This window comes from Ochlerotatus camptorhynchus, unplaced genomic scaffold, assembly GCF_037179485.1.
Source record: "Ochlerotatus camptorhynchus isolate MF236.1 unplaced genomic scaffold, CSIRO-AGI_Acam_v1.1 ptg000129l, whole genome shotgun sequence".
NCBI lineage: Eukaryota > Metazoa > Arthropoda > Insecta > Diptera > Culicidae > Ochlerotatus > Ochlerotatus camptorhynchus.
Window position 1 is genome coordinate 1,254,612 of NW_027040619.1, and position 15,580 is coordinate 1,270,191.

At 40.5% G+C, this 15,580-nt stretch overlaps 1 pseudogene; it reads right to left on the reverse strand.

The window, feature by feature from the left end:
• LOC135700140 (integrator complex subunit 6 homolog) overlaps positions 1–15,580 on the reverse strand; it is a 337,494-nt pseudogene that overhangs the window by 41,425 nt on the left and 280,489 nt on the right.

Here is a 15,580-nt window from a genome sequence, read left to right on the forward strand (position 1 = left end):
TCCGAGCATTATTTTTTCCAGGAAAAATAAAAATTTCTCTTGAACTCTCCAGAAATTTCCCATGTTTTTTGGAAATTTCACATTTCTTGTGGGAATTTCCTTGCGTCACTTCTTGTTTTTTTTTTCTTAAAAAAAACTCTTTGAAAATGTATCCGTAAAAACTCTGAAATTTCTTTCAAAAATCCCAGAAATTTCATTGGGAGTTTCCGTTCAATTCTTCCAACAATTAATATACAAATTATTTAAGAATCCTCCTAGAATTTCATTTGGAGGATGCTTAAATTAAGCTTAATTATTTAATTTATTTTTGGAAATGTCCTTGGAGTTTCTTCTGAGCAGGCATGGATTGCTCTTTTGGGACTTTTTCATTACTTTTTAATATAGATTGCTTACGTTAAATTCAATAGAATTTTCAGTTAACCCATCTTAAAATAGATAGTTTAGTGCTAATACTCTTCCTATCGAAATTCAAAATATCCGCACCGCAGAGCCACACTCTGTGTTTTCACTGAAGGTTCACTTGAGAGCGCTCTGAAGTTTGTTTTGAAATTATAATAAGAATGTCCTTAAAATTGCTCCGAGATTTTTGTTTTGAAATCCTCCAGAAATTTCTTCTTATAAATGTCTGTTAGAAATTTCTCTGCAATATCTCAATAGTTATTTTGTAAATATCTCTTCATTCTTCTTAGACAAATAATATTTTAGATGTTCAAATTTAAATTTTTTTGTGGAAATTTCCTTGAAATTATTCAGGAATTGCCTTGAAATTTCTTCAGAAATTTCTTAGAGATTTCTCCAGGAAATTTACTGCAATACTTTTAGGGATTTCCCTGAAATAATTCCAAAAATTCCGAAATCAAATCATTTCGGAATTTTCCAAAATCTCTCCAAAAATTTCCCTAAACTCCTCGAAGCATTTCCATTGAACAGCTCTAAAAGTTGCCTTAAAATTCCTCCAAAGATTTCCCTAAAGTTTGTCCAGTAATTTTCTTAGATTCCCCGACGATTTTTCTTAATTTATTTTTATAATTTTTTTCCCTGAAATTTTCATGAAACTTCTCCAAGAATTCTTCGCATTTTTCTCAGAAAATTTCCTAGAAATTCCCCAGGAATTTCCTTGATACTATCCACATTTTCCCTGAAATTTCCATGAAACTCCTCCAGGAATTCTTCGCATGTTCTTAAAGAAATTTTTCTCCTTAATTGCCCTGCACTCCAGGAATTTCCCTTAAAATTCTGCAAGACAAGCTCTAATGTTAAATAGGAAATTCCATTAAATACCCACAAAAATTTTCCATATATTCCTCAGGAAATTTTCTTTTAGTTCTCCAGAAATTTCTCCAGGAAGTTTACTGCAATACTTTTAGGGATTTTCCTGAAATAATTCCAAACATTCGGAAATCAAACTATGTAGCAATTTTCCTAAAATTCCTCCCACATTTTCAGTTAACTCCTCGATGCATTTGCTTTTAACTCCTCTAAGAATTTCTTTGAATGATCCTACAGAAATTTTCTCCTCAACGATTTTCCATAGTTTACCTGTAATTCTGCCCTGAATTTACCTGAAATTCTACATATTTTCCCTCAAACTTCCATGAAACTTCTCCAAGAACTCTTCGCATTTTTCTCAGGAAATTTCCTTGAAATTCCCCAGGAATTTCCTTGATACTTTCCACATTTTCCTTGAAATTTCAATGAAACTTCTCCAGGAATTCTTTGCATGTTCTTAAAAAAATTCTCCCCCTTAATTGCCCTGCAATCACTCCAGGGATTTCCCTCAACATTCAACAAGACAAGCTCTGATGTTGAATAGAAAATTCCATTAAATCCCTCCATGAATTCTTAATATTTTCCTCAGGAAATTTTCTTTAAATTACCCAGGAACTATCCAGAAATTTCTCCAGGAATTTTACTACAATACTTTTAGGAATTTCCCTGAAATAATTCTAAATATTCAGGAATCAAACCATATAGAAATTTTCCTAAAATTCTTCCCACAATTTTAGTAAACTCCTCGTTGCATTTCCTTTTAATTCCTCTAAGAATTTCCCTGCAGTTCGTCCATGATTTTCCCAAATGTTCCTACAGCAATTTTCTTTAATTCCTCAACGATTTTCCATAGTTTACCTGTAATTCTGCCCTGAATTTCCCTGAAATTCTCCATACTTTCCCTCAAATTTCCATGAAACTTCTCCAAGAATTCTTCGCATTTTTTTTTGGAAATTTCCTAGAAATTCCCCAGGAATTTACTTGATATTATCCACATTTTCCCTGAAATTTCCTTGAAACTCTTCCAAGAATTCTTCGAATTTTCCTCAAGAAATTTTTCTAGTTTAATTGCCCTGCAATCACTCATGGAATTTCCCTTAAAATCCTGCAAGACAAGCTCTGATGTTGAATCGAAAATTCCTTGAAATCTGATTCAGGATTGTCGCTGAAACTCCTCCAGAAATTTCTCTGAAATCCTCTCTAAATTTCCCTTAAATTTTTCCTGGAATTTTCCTTAAAAACCCGCAAGAATAGTTCTGAATCCTAATAAAAACTACAAGGGACAGCCTTATGGGGTTGTACGCAATGGTGACGTAGGACTACGTGGTCTTATACAATAAATGTTATTTGTTAATTATAGCAGGAGCTTGTGTTCTGTGTAGGAATAGGAGTTTGAGCGGGGTTCTCTCTGTTTATACTTTTTAGTATGACTATGATTGCCCTGAAAAGAACCTTCGAATATGATTTTTAGTTGGGACATGTTCAGAAATTTAACTCTTTTGAAAAATCTTGGTGGCAGCTGGATCAGCAAATCGGACCGGACAATCCCATATTCTTCGGTTCAATTATTGGGCACCCGTCTGCAGCTGGACAGGGGTTGAACTGGTGTATGCGACAGAATATCAGTGTCCACCTAGCTAAAGCTCCTCCCCTTTTTAGTGTTTCTCGTTAAACTCCTTCTCTTAACAAGATGGTAAATGTTAGCCATTAGCAGAAAGACGCTTAACACTTTTTTCGTCAAATTATGATCCTGTTTCACGTCATGGTTCTTCTCTATTCCTGTTCAGATAAATTAGTACTTTTATTCATTTTCTCTATTGCGCTTAATCAAACGAGTAGAAATAAGAAGGGATGTCGGTTACGTGCTCAAATAATTGAAAATTCGATAAATATTTCATCGAATAGCTGGGAAAATCTTTCTGATTAATCGTCAATGGAATAATTGGACTTTTAGGCATCCCTAGAAAATAGTGTAATTTCATGTTTTTGGAGGTCCTTCGAAAATGTCGAACAGTGGAATTGCAACCAGCAAGTGTTACCCAAGAACCAAAAGCGGCGCGATGCTAGTTTTCATTGCTATGACGACGACTGAATTAAGGGGCTTAGAAGCAGAAGGGTGAAGGTCAATGATTGATGACCATGGCTTCACTAAACAATTTCGCACTATTTCTGGTATGCTCTTCTATCATCCAGAACAACAAACGTATCAATGAATGTGTTTGCCGTCGAGTTATTAACGAAACAGAAAGTCGATGAAGAGAATCGATCAAAATCACTTGCACCCCTGCTTCCAAGTTTGGTTACAAGATTACTACTCTGGAGAGCATTTTGGTCATTGGAGGCCTGTGGTTCTGAATATGGCGATGAGTGTGCAAAATTTTAAGCAATTGTATCCTCCATATTCGCACACGCCCGAAGATCGGAGGCGAATGCCACCTCGACTTGTTTCGTCTACTAACGACTCTCTGATGACAGTGTTGGGGAAGCAGCATATGCATGTACGTAATTGGTGGATTTGTTTGTTATTTCGACACCTTTGGACAATGCTTGATATTTACCACCTTTTCAATATGTTTCTTGTTAAAGTCGAACAGTCGAAAGCATTTTTTTTTATGCGTAGAAATATTTCTGATCGATTGGTGATAAAATTATTGAAATTAGTCCAGGGGCAGCTGAGTTATTAACGTTCAAAATCTTTCATAATTTCGTTACATGTTCCATTTTCGGTTTTCATAAAGTGTACCCCCATATAGAAATCACAGGAATTTCCCTGAAACTCGTTCAGGAATGTCGCTAAAATTCATCCAGAAAAGCATGGATTTGCTTGCAGTTCGTTTAAAAATTTTGTTGAAGATCTACTTGTAATTTCCGAGAAATTGCTTCAGAACATTTACAAAAAATCCATTGAGAGCTCTTCCTGCAATTGCAGGGTTTTTTCTGAAATTTCTTTGGAAGTCTTCCATGAATTTCTCAATTTTTTGTGTATTTTTTTAATAAGGTTGATGCAAATATTACTTTCATTTTATGTTTGACATCACTCAAATAGGTGTTAATAATAATAAAAAAAAATATTACGACAAAGAGCAAAGATAATGACAATTTTGAATAGGGCTAAATTTTGTTTGGCCCCTTTAATATAAAAATAAAATGTGCATCAGCTGTAATAAGAAAATTTCCCCGAATCTTAGAAGATTGTTCTGAAAATGTTCTGAATTCTTTAGAATTTTTTTGTGAAGTGCATAAATTGAACATTTCTGTATATTTCATCGAAATCTATTAAAAAATTTTACGGAACTGCTCAAGGAGTTTTCCTTTAATTCTTCTGCATTGAGATGGAAATGAATGTCCATGAAATTCCTCAAATAATTTTCCTGAAATTCCTCCAGGGTTATCCCTGAAACTCATCCAGAAATTTCCCAGAGATCCCCCTAAATTTCCCTGAAATTACTCCTTAAAAACCTGCAAGACAAGTTCTGAATTCTGATAAAAAAATCCATGAAATCTGATTAGAAATTTCCATGACATTCGTTCTGGAATGTCGCTGAATTTATCCAGTAAATTTGTTGAAATTTATTCGTTTGCTTGTAGTACGTTCCAAAACTTTGTTAAAGCTCTTCTAGTAATTTCTAAGAAAGTACTTCAGAAAGTTCACAAAAGTTCCATCAGGATTTTCCTTTAAATATCAGGATTTTCTTTTAAACTTCTATGAAAATCTTCCATGAATTTCTCTGAGATTTGTAGCGTACCGCGCGATGCGATTAAAATGAGTAACGTACGCGGTAAATGGGCTGAACCCATTCGTTTTGTAACAATACGCCAAGAATGAAGTCTAACCTTAAGATTAGCTAAATACATTATAACTGGCGACGAGAAAAAAGTGCTTAGTGATTCTCAGACGGATTTTTCGGTTGCAGGGAATTTCTAGAAGAATCCGAGTTTCTACCTATTGTGAAGAGTGCAGTGAGCTCGAGAAAACTTGAGCAGAGAAAAGACAAAGGACCGAAATGCCGGTGGTGTGAGCAATTTGGTCACATTGCGAAGAATTGTCAAACCAGGGCCAGGGATCAAGAACCATCGAAACGAAGCGGATCGGATCGGAAAGGAGACGCCTTTTGCACCGTGTTGTCAGTGCAAGACGTGGCAACGGACAACAGTTGGTATTTTTATTCGGGTTCTGCCAAGCATTTCACCAACAACAAACAACTGTTGGAGAACCTACGTGAAGCGAATGGTAGTATCTACGGCAAACAAGGGCGTGCAACCCCGATGCGATAGAAGTGCGAAACGTGGAGCTGATTCCGGAGCTGGCAGTAAACCTACTGTCAGTAGGTAAGATAGTTGACCAAGGCCACACTGTTTTTTCAGAACGACTGGTTGCGAGGTGGTGAATCCCTCCCTCCCTGAATTGGGTTGACATTTATAAAATACTAGAATTATTATAATTTCACCGAGTTGCTTCGATCTCCTTCACTTCTCCTCAAGCTCGGTGAGTTGCTTCGATTACTCCTCCTCAAGGTCGGCGGGCTGTAGACCAATTTTCAGGCGCATCTTCTCCATCTTGACGCGAGCCAATGGTTTTGTTAGACCATCGGCAACCATTTGTTCACTGGGGCAATAGCGAACGTCCATTACACTATTGTTGACCAACTCCTTCACAAAATTATAGCAAGTGTCGATATGCTTTGTTCCGTTGCTACCGCCGGCAGATTTCAGTATTGCAATACAGCTTTGGTTGTCTTCGTATACAAGTACAGGCGCCAGAATTGGTTCTCCAACGTCTTTCAGTGGCTTCATCAGCCACATCAGCTCGCGGCTGGCTTCGGAAAGCACCACGTACTCCGCTTCGGTAGACGAAAGAGTTACGCATGGTTGTTTTCGGGCTGCCCAACTGATTGGTCCTCCAAGACAGAAGACGAAATCGGTGTTTGATTTCCGGTCTGTCTTGTCACCAGCCCAGTCTGCATCGACGTATGCTTCCAGCGGTCCGGATGAACCTAGACGTAGGCTCCAATCTACTGTTGACTGGAGATACCGGAGCGTCCGTTTTGCTTCGGTCCAGTCTGCTTCCGTTGGTCGACTCACCTTGCGGCTTGGGTCCACACACATTGGTGTGAATAAGGTCCAATGGTTGCTTGAACTTTGGCTTCGACTTCTTGGGGAACGGAAGATGTGTCAGCTTGCCCTCAAGATAGCATTCACAGACGACTAGGCAGCCGCACTCTTCCATCTCGATTCCAGTTGCCATACCCTTGGTCACCAGCTCACGGACGGCTTCATGGTCACGATGCCCCAACACACGGTGCCAAGTGTGCTGACAGTTTGACGTATGGTGCTTCACGGCCAGTGCTTCCTGGGGTACCTTCAGGGAGTACAGTCCCCCAGAAATCGTTGCTGCCGCAATCACCTTCTTGTCCTTCAAGATTCGACATCCGTTGACGTCGAAAATGACCGTAGCTCCGTTTGCCGTCAGCTTCTTCACGGAAAGCTCGATTCGAAATTCGGTACCAGCAGCACCTCCTTGAGGGTTACTATTGATGGCTCACCCTCCGGAGACAGCATAGTTACCTGGCATGAACCGATGCCTTCCGCCTTCGTCGCAGTACCATCGGCCAAAATCACGTCCTGCTTATGACTCTCATTCAGCTCAACAATCCCGATCCGTTGCGCCGGAATCAACGATCCATGAATTTGATACCGTTGCAGTTCCTCTCGTCGCGAACGAATACTCCTTCTTCGGGGTTTCTTCGCGAGCTGCTCGCACCCGTGGTTGGTTTCGCTTATCACGCTGGCCATCTGATGATTTCCGTTCGCTTGTCCGCTTCTCGGCCAGAGATGCTTGTGCCCCGGTTGTTGGCTTGTGCCCCGGTTGTTGGCAAAAATGACACAAAAGTTGCTTCCGCTTCACGTGGGTCTTGAGCACCGAGTCCAGTCCGCCGCTCGAGCAACGTTTTGCCACCTCGTCGACCACCTTGGATTTGACCAGATCCAGCGTTAACTCGTCGTCGGACCTGCTTTCCAACGTTCAACTCTATTTCAAAAATGTGCTGCTCGATGTCTTCTCCGTCGGAATACCGCTTCTCGCAGATTCGTTTGAGAATCGACACTTTGGACGTCAGTGTTGCCTTCTCGTTATGTCCCCGTAGCTCCTCCCAGGTCACTTTCGCCGTTTTGCAGTCCTTGATTAGGTTCAGCTGGTTATCCTCTAGCAGGAGGCCGATCGTCGCCCGCGCCTTCTGGTCACCGCTGTTCCACGCTGCCTTGGTAGCTTCAGGATTGGCTGTGGTGTCCACCGGTCCGTCACCGGTAATGTACTGCCAAAGGGCTTCTCTAATTAGCAGGAACTCAACCTTGGTTTTCCAGACGCTGTAGTGCGCTCCGTTGAGCTTCATTATTCCCAATCTCTCCATCGTGAAAAAATTTTCAGTTGTTTTTTTCCGGTGATATGGTAACGTTCTCTCTAGCAATGGCCCATAAACTCTTAGAGGAGGGAGTTAATACGACCGGTTGGGTTGAAACATGAGACTAAAATAAACTTTATTGATGCTGACATTGATAGCATACTAGAATTAGTATAATTTCACCGAGTTGCTTAGATCTCCTTCACTATAGGATGCCGTTCTAATGAGTTCTACAAGCTGGAGCAGAAGACCTCCCAGGCGTATGCGTGCTCACCCCGAATAACGGCGAAGCTGTGGCATCAGCGGATGGGACATCTGAGCTCCGCAAGTTTGGCGAAACTCAAAAATGGACTAGCGACTGGGGTCAACTACGATGGCACGGACTGCGGAGGCTGAAAAATTTGTGCCGTCGGGAAGCAAACGGGATTGCCATTCAACCACGTTGGTTCACGGGCCAATGAAGAACTGGAGCTGGTCCAGAAGTTGAAGGTGATTAGGACGGATAAAGGCTGGGAGTTCCAGAACAGAAGCTTCGAAAACTTCCTGAAGCAGTTAGGAATCCGTCACCAAACTTCAGCGGAGTACACCCCCGAGCAGAACGGCCTTGCCGAGTGTGTCAACCGGACGGTAGTGGAGCGAGCGAGGTGCATGCTGTACGAAGCGAAGCTGCCAAAATCATTTTGGGCAGAAGCCGTAGCAGCAGCAGTCTACCTCATCAATAGATCTCCAACCAAGAGTATTGATACGACACCAGAGGAAGCGTGGACGAAACGAAAGCCGAATCTTTGGTACGACTGTGATGGCGCACGTGCCGAAGCAAAAGCGACAAAAGTGGGACCAAAAGGCTTAACAGTGCGTGTTGACTGGGTACGACGACGAAACGAAAGCGTACCGCTTATACAATCTGAAGACAGCCACAATCTTCAGAAGTCGTGACGTAACTTTCATTGACGAGGGATCCAGTGAGCATGAAGTGGTAGTAGCAGTGAAGTCCAACGGTCCAGAGCGCAGCTTTGTTTGGCCGGATTTAACGATTTCGGAGGTAGAAATGATGAATCCTTTGTGGATGCTGCTGACACCGTGACAGATCCTGCGCTCCCACCGCGCACAGTTTCAAATCCGCCCCAGTCACAGGCGTTGAGGCAAAGTGGTAGGGAGCGCTTTCTCGCAGGCAAGTACAAAGATTATCATTTAGAGACCAAAGGATTGCCGTCTTTGAAATTTTCAGATGATCGGAGGCGTTATACAATTCAGCCCCCCTCGTCTTAAAATCAAAGATCTACACACTTAAAATTTTTCGCCGAGATTCCAACAGCCGAGTGATTCTGCAATTTATTTTGCTGAGATTCAGTAAAACAACTGCCGAGACTCAGCTATCAAATAACATTTTGCTGAGATATCAGCTAACAAACAGATATTTTGCAGAGATATCAGCAAAAATAAATGCCGAGGTAATCGGCTGTTGAAGATTTTACCGAGCTAGATTAAGTGTGTACTAGCGATGCAATGCAAGGAGGGTTGATGCTCTGCGATAGGGGGCGCCTGCTCCAAGGCAAGTATTTGAATAATATTGTTGAATGTTCAGATACTGGTGCCGATTTTCAACGGTCAGTCCTGGATGATCCAACGACCCATCAGGAAGCACTATCGTGTGACGATGCGGAACGATGGAAACATCCAACGGTACTTGGACACTCGCTGATTTGCCAGAAGGACGCAAGGCAATCAGGTGCAAGTGGGTGTACCGGACGAAACTAAACGGTAGCGATAACATCGACCGATACAAGGCGAGACTGGTCGTGAAAGGATACTCGCAACGAACGGGAGTGGATTACGAGGACACCTACGCCCCGGTTGTCCGTCATAGTTCCTTGCGGTATCTGTTTGCCTTGGCGGCACGATGGAATTTGTAGATAGACCAAATGGATGCTATCACAGCTTTCCTCTAAGGTGAGCTTTCGGAGGTAATGTACATGGAGCAACCCCCTTGCTTCGTGGATGGGCAGAATCAAGCCAAGGTCTCAATAAGGCCCTATACGGCCTGAAACAATCTAGCCGGGTCTGGAATAAAAAGCTGGATGCCGCACTTCGAAAATTTGGACTCGAGTGTACCGTGTATGACCCTTGCGTATACTACAAGATCGTCGGAAATAAAGTGCTCTTCGTGGCGGTGTACGTGGATGACGTTTTCATCTTCACAAACTGCAAGCGCTGGAAGAAAGCAAGGTTGCAAATACTCATTTCAGCTAAAACAATGTTTTTTTTAATTATGAAATAATTAGATGTCATGATCATATTTTGAATTGGTAGGATACAAGATGAGGTTGCAAAGAATGTGTTTGACATATTTAACCTGTTTATTTCACTTCATGAGAGTCACAATCAGCGATTTTTCACACACTCACTCACTCACTCACTCACTCACTCACTCAGCGATCAGCAAATTGCTGATTGTGACTCATATAAAGCAAAATTTACAGGTTTTATGTTTCAAACACATACTTTGTAGCCTCTTCTTGTAAGTTACAAGTAAAACATGCCATGATACCATCTTTTGGTTTTATTATTACGAGAAACATTATTTTAGCTGAAATGAGTATTTGCAACCTTGGAAGAAAGAGATGAAAACAAACACACTTTGGGAATCCGAATCACAAAGACCAACGCGATGGTTGCCCTGGACCAAGAGTCGTACGTGGAGGCGGTATTAAGCAGATTCAACATGACGAACTGCAAATCGGTGAGCGCACCGATGAACGTGAGCGAGAAGTTGACGAAGAACATGTGTCCGTCAACTGCGGAGGAGACTGAAGCAATGAAGGATGTACCATACCGAGAAGCTGTCGGATGCCGCATGTACTTGGCCCAAAGTACACGCCCCGACATATCAACATTACATCAAAATTTGTTCAGGAATTTCCCTGACATTCGTTCTGGAATGTCGCTGAATTCATCCAGAAAATTTGTTGAAATTTATTCGTTTGCTTGTAGTTTGTTCCAAAATTTTCGTTAAAGCTCTTCTGGTAATTTCCAAGAAAGTACTTCAGAATGTTCACAAAAGTTCCACCGCGAGTTTTTGCTTAAATTGCAGGATTTTCTCTTAAATTTCTATGAAAATCTTCCATGAATTTTTCTGAGATTCCTGTACATGTTATGTGAAAATTTGTCAAGAGTTTCTCTAACATTCTTTCGGGAATTTCTTTGAAGTTCGTCCAGGAATATCTTTGACCTTTTTCGGAAGCTTTCCGATAAATTCCTTTGGAAATTTAATTTGGATTTTTTCTTAAATCCGTTTGAAAACAGAATCTGAATTTCCTTTGGAGTCTACGATTCCTACAGGGTATTCTCTAACGGTCCATTATGAGCTTCTTCAACATGTTTTTCAGGAATTTCCAGCACGTATTCTCCTAAAATTTCAGGAATTCTTCACGAATTCCAATTGAAAATTTAAAAATCCCTTCTAAGAGTCAGTGCTTAATCCTAAATTACGGTCTAAAGTTAATGGATGGACGTATACAGCACTCGTACACTGCCTATAATCGCATATCAGTCCCATATGGAAAAAGTAGGCGTTGACAAAATGGCAGTCGAAGTTACGAAGTGCAATTCTCATGTAAATATTTGAAAAATCATAGTAAATTTATTGATATTTGTTTCAAGTTAAAATCTATCATAATGAAGATTGCATGTTCTGTTAAATCAGCGAAAAATATGGCAATTCAAAAAGCAGAACTTTAACTTGAACTATGGACGATTGAGTTTTAGGATGGGACTGATATGCGATTACTTTGCTTGATGGGACAAGCTGACTTGATGTTGTTTTCATATTTTTCATGATCAAAGTCCATAGTTTTATCACATAATATGAAAGTAGATGCCAATTGATAGTGGATAGCGTTGTTATCTCAAAATTGACGAAAATCCATATGGGACTGATATGCGGTTATAGGCAAGTACAATAATCTAGGACAAGCATCACCTACGAATATGTGCAACTTGGTCAATTCTTATGCTTATATTTAGTTAGTCTGAAACTCCTCCAGGAATATCCTTCAAATTCATACAGGTGTTTCCCCTAGGTGAACGACTCTATCTACGATGTAGAAACGTTTTTGTTGCACTGAACGCTGAGTAGATTGATGAAGATTCTGAAGATTTCTTGCAAAAAGATATAGCACGATGCGAGTAGATGGGTTTCGATGCAAGGTATGAAAACATGATTTCACGTAGATAGTTTCGCTATCGTGAGATTTTTTGAACACCTCAGGATTGAGATTTAGATATTTTTCCCGATTCTTCCGATATTGCTTCAAGAATTTTTCTGCAATTTGTCCAGAAATTTCCCCATGTTTCATTCCGGAAACTTCCCTAAATATTTTCAAGGAATTTCCTGGGAATCCGTTCGAAACGCGATTCGGAAGTATGGTAATGAACTAACTTTCCAGGACAAGCAAAATTCTGGACTTAAACCTGTTGACCGAAATCTGAACCGGAAAATCGTTTAAGCTTTCACTCGCAAGAAAAGTGCTTCGGATCGAGACGTGGCTAAGTGGGATTCTCGAAGAGTAACGTCCAGCGAGCCAAGGCAAGAATGGGTCTAAAGACGTATAAGAAGCCAAAATGGAATGAAAAACAAGCCGCACCCGTCAAACCGAGGCACAGTGGGGATTTTGGCTGCAAAAAGGCTTGAAATTGTCTGCCGCTCAAACCATACATTGTAAGATATGACTTCCTTTAAGAAAAATGGCAAGAATTTTATTCTGCATATTTTCAATCGGCGCACGCGGTGATAAGTGCATGTGTGGAGCCTATTTTGCCCGAAATCCGGTATTTTCTGTAGTTCTGTCCTATTATGATGCTTCACTGATTCAAATAGTCAGTACCTTTTATCAGAAATAACCAATTTGTCTTCTAATAGTCAGCTTGTGCCTCTTAAAAACTATTGATAACATTTATAGGAGAGCATGGGGTCAAATAAGTCAGATTTTGTAATAAAATATAAAAGTTTTCCGAATTTAAACTCAATATAACAAAAAATAGATGCTCAGAAAGTGGATTACAATAGTGTAAAGGACAAAACTGATTCAAATGCATGTTTTGAGCGTATTTTGCCCCGGCATCTCATATCAAAACAATTAACTTTTTTTGAAAGATTTCTGATGACTGAACAGTTTCTGCCGCTGAAATTCTAACACGAGATTTAGGTTTTCTTGCGGTAAAAAAGAATCCAAGCATCAAATGTGCTTGTTTTCATACTGTGTACGGAAAAATAAATACATTTTTAGCGCCGATTTACCCCAAAATCCTCTATCAATTGAAAGCATTTAAACTGGTTTATTGGCTTAATTAGACAATATATTTCTTTGGAAAATTCCAAATATACCATTTAGAGTCCAGTAAGTGAGCTTTGATTAACTATTGGAAACATTTAAAGGAGAATGTGCCATGTGTCAAATATACAAGTTTGCTCATTTTGAATGGCATATTAAAAAATAAATATGTACGCTGAACAAAATACTCAGTAAATTGGGTGCAATAGTTTAAAAGACCAAAATTAGGCATGTTTAAGTATAATCCTTGTTTTGCACCAGTACCCTTGTTACTCGATTTATTTGTTAAATTACTTGAATTGTATGCCTTTTTTTAATGACGACCATTCTTTTTAATTTGGTTTGAAAATTTAACAAGTCAACATTCTCTCCCCTTGGCTAGTTTTTGCACCTTGATGCTGGTGGGCGGGCTTAATTTCATGCTTTTTAGTGAAGTGTTGGAGACGGTAGGTTTATAAACCACTGCATGAGAGAACCAAAGATCTAGTCTAGCAGTGATAGTATCACACTTGTTACTCCTTTGATTGAGAGCCGCGTCGTAGTACGCTTACGTATAAATATCCCCAACAGTGAAGTGGCAACACTGGACTCAGCCAAGCCGGCTCGTACATAGCCTTATCAAAAAAATAGTTTATTCGCGGAATTTTGCATCTTTTAATTCAACCGCTGGTTGCAAAGGATTGTTTCGGACAGGCAGCTGGGGTCTCAACGTTATCTCCGAGGATCGAGGTTTGTCAGGAGCCACCAGGTCAGGTACTTATATCGGAATCGTACTGTGGTCATCGGCATCTATTCATACAACGAACAACAAAAGCCATCGCAACGTTTCAACATCAACCGGTTGGTCTCTGCATATACTTCTGTCAAACGGATCGTGTCAAACTACAGTGAGATCTGATTTATAGTTGATGCTATCGTTCCCAGAAGCTCCTTGTGTTGGTAGATTATATGTTGTGGTCTGTCGATGGTATCGATTGCCCAGGCACTTATTTACGAAATGTCCAATCTAGATGAAGAATATGTCTGCTCTATTTGTGAAAAAAGTGAGAATGACCTGTCACGGATGATCGAGTGCCTTTATTGCAATAAAAGCTGCCACTTTCTCTGCAAGAAGATTTACGGAAACGCGATTTCTAAGGCAAGGAAAAAACCCTTTTTCTGCTCTGTTGAATGCATTGATATGCACAGCCGCTCATGTCAGCCAACCAGTCAACCAGTCGATTCAGGAAATCAAGCAGGAGTCGTTGCAGTTTCGAGCTGCTTTTGAAGAAACTAGGGTTCAAATGGCTGCGTCGATGGCTACTCTGGTGGAAACAAACAAGCATATTGAGGAGTCTCAGGCTTTTCTGGCAAATCAGTTTGAAACCTACAGGCTGGTTTCAACATGTTCAAAGAGGAGCTATGTGGCTTGAAGAGAGATAACTCTAAGTTGTCTAAAGAAGTACAGGAGTGTCAAAACAGAAATCAACAACTTGTCTCCACTGTGTACGACCTAGAGCTCTACCTCGATAGAGTGAATCGTTTGCTGTTGGCGAAAAATGCAGTTATGTTGGGGGTTTCTGCGTTGGAAAATGAAAACACCAAGGAAGTGGTACGTTGTGTGATGAACGCCGTTGGAGCTTCGTATAGTGCTGCTTGTATCGTGGATGCTAGACGTATTCATATTTAGCAGGAATGATCACGGTAATACAGCGCCAATCATCATACGGTTTGTCGACGAAAACACCAAGGAGGCTTTTTTCGAGAAGAAGCGAGCTCATGGAGTCCTGCTGGCGTCTGCTGTTTGTGAAGCTTTCATCGGGTCAACGAATCCGATCACTGTACGTGACGAAATAACATCCTTCGGGAAAGACCTTCTTCAAAAAACAAAAGATTTGCAGAACTCGTTAGACCTCAAATACGTGTGGATGGGAAGAGATGGCAAAATACTGGTGAAACTTCACGACGGCGCAAAAGTGGAGAAAATTTCATCGCAGTAAGGATCTCGAATAACTATCGAAAGCATCTCAGAAGCGGGCCCAGCAACTCATCCGGAAACAACTCAACCCCGTCACCACAAGGACCATCACCAAAACGGTTCTTGGCTTAAATATAGCCTTAAATCAGTCGTAAACGTTTAAATTCCAAATTCGATAATAATAACTATTATTTCAATACGGTTACTGACCTAAATAAAAACCTACCAATACAATCGGACCGTGTTTCGATTAGAGTCCTACAATTCAATATTAGAGGCATGAATTCGCTTGAGAAATTTGATAACATTAAAGAATTTTTGGCAGTTTATTCTGGAGAAATTGACATTGTGGTAATTGAAGAGACTTGGGTGAAAGATGATCGTCGACAACTTTATAGCATTGATGGATACAAAAGCACTTTCTCTTGTCGTACCTGAATCTCTTGGTGGCGGTCTAGCTGTCTTTGTAAGACAGTCGTTGATATACGATGAAATTTTGAATGAACACATTTGTGGGTTCCACCACATTCACCTTCGCCTTGCTATGAACGGTTCACACTTCGATGTGCATGCCATGTACAGACCACCTTCATTCGACGTAGCACAGTATCTTTCAACTTTGGAGA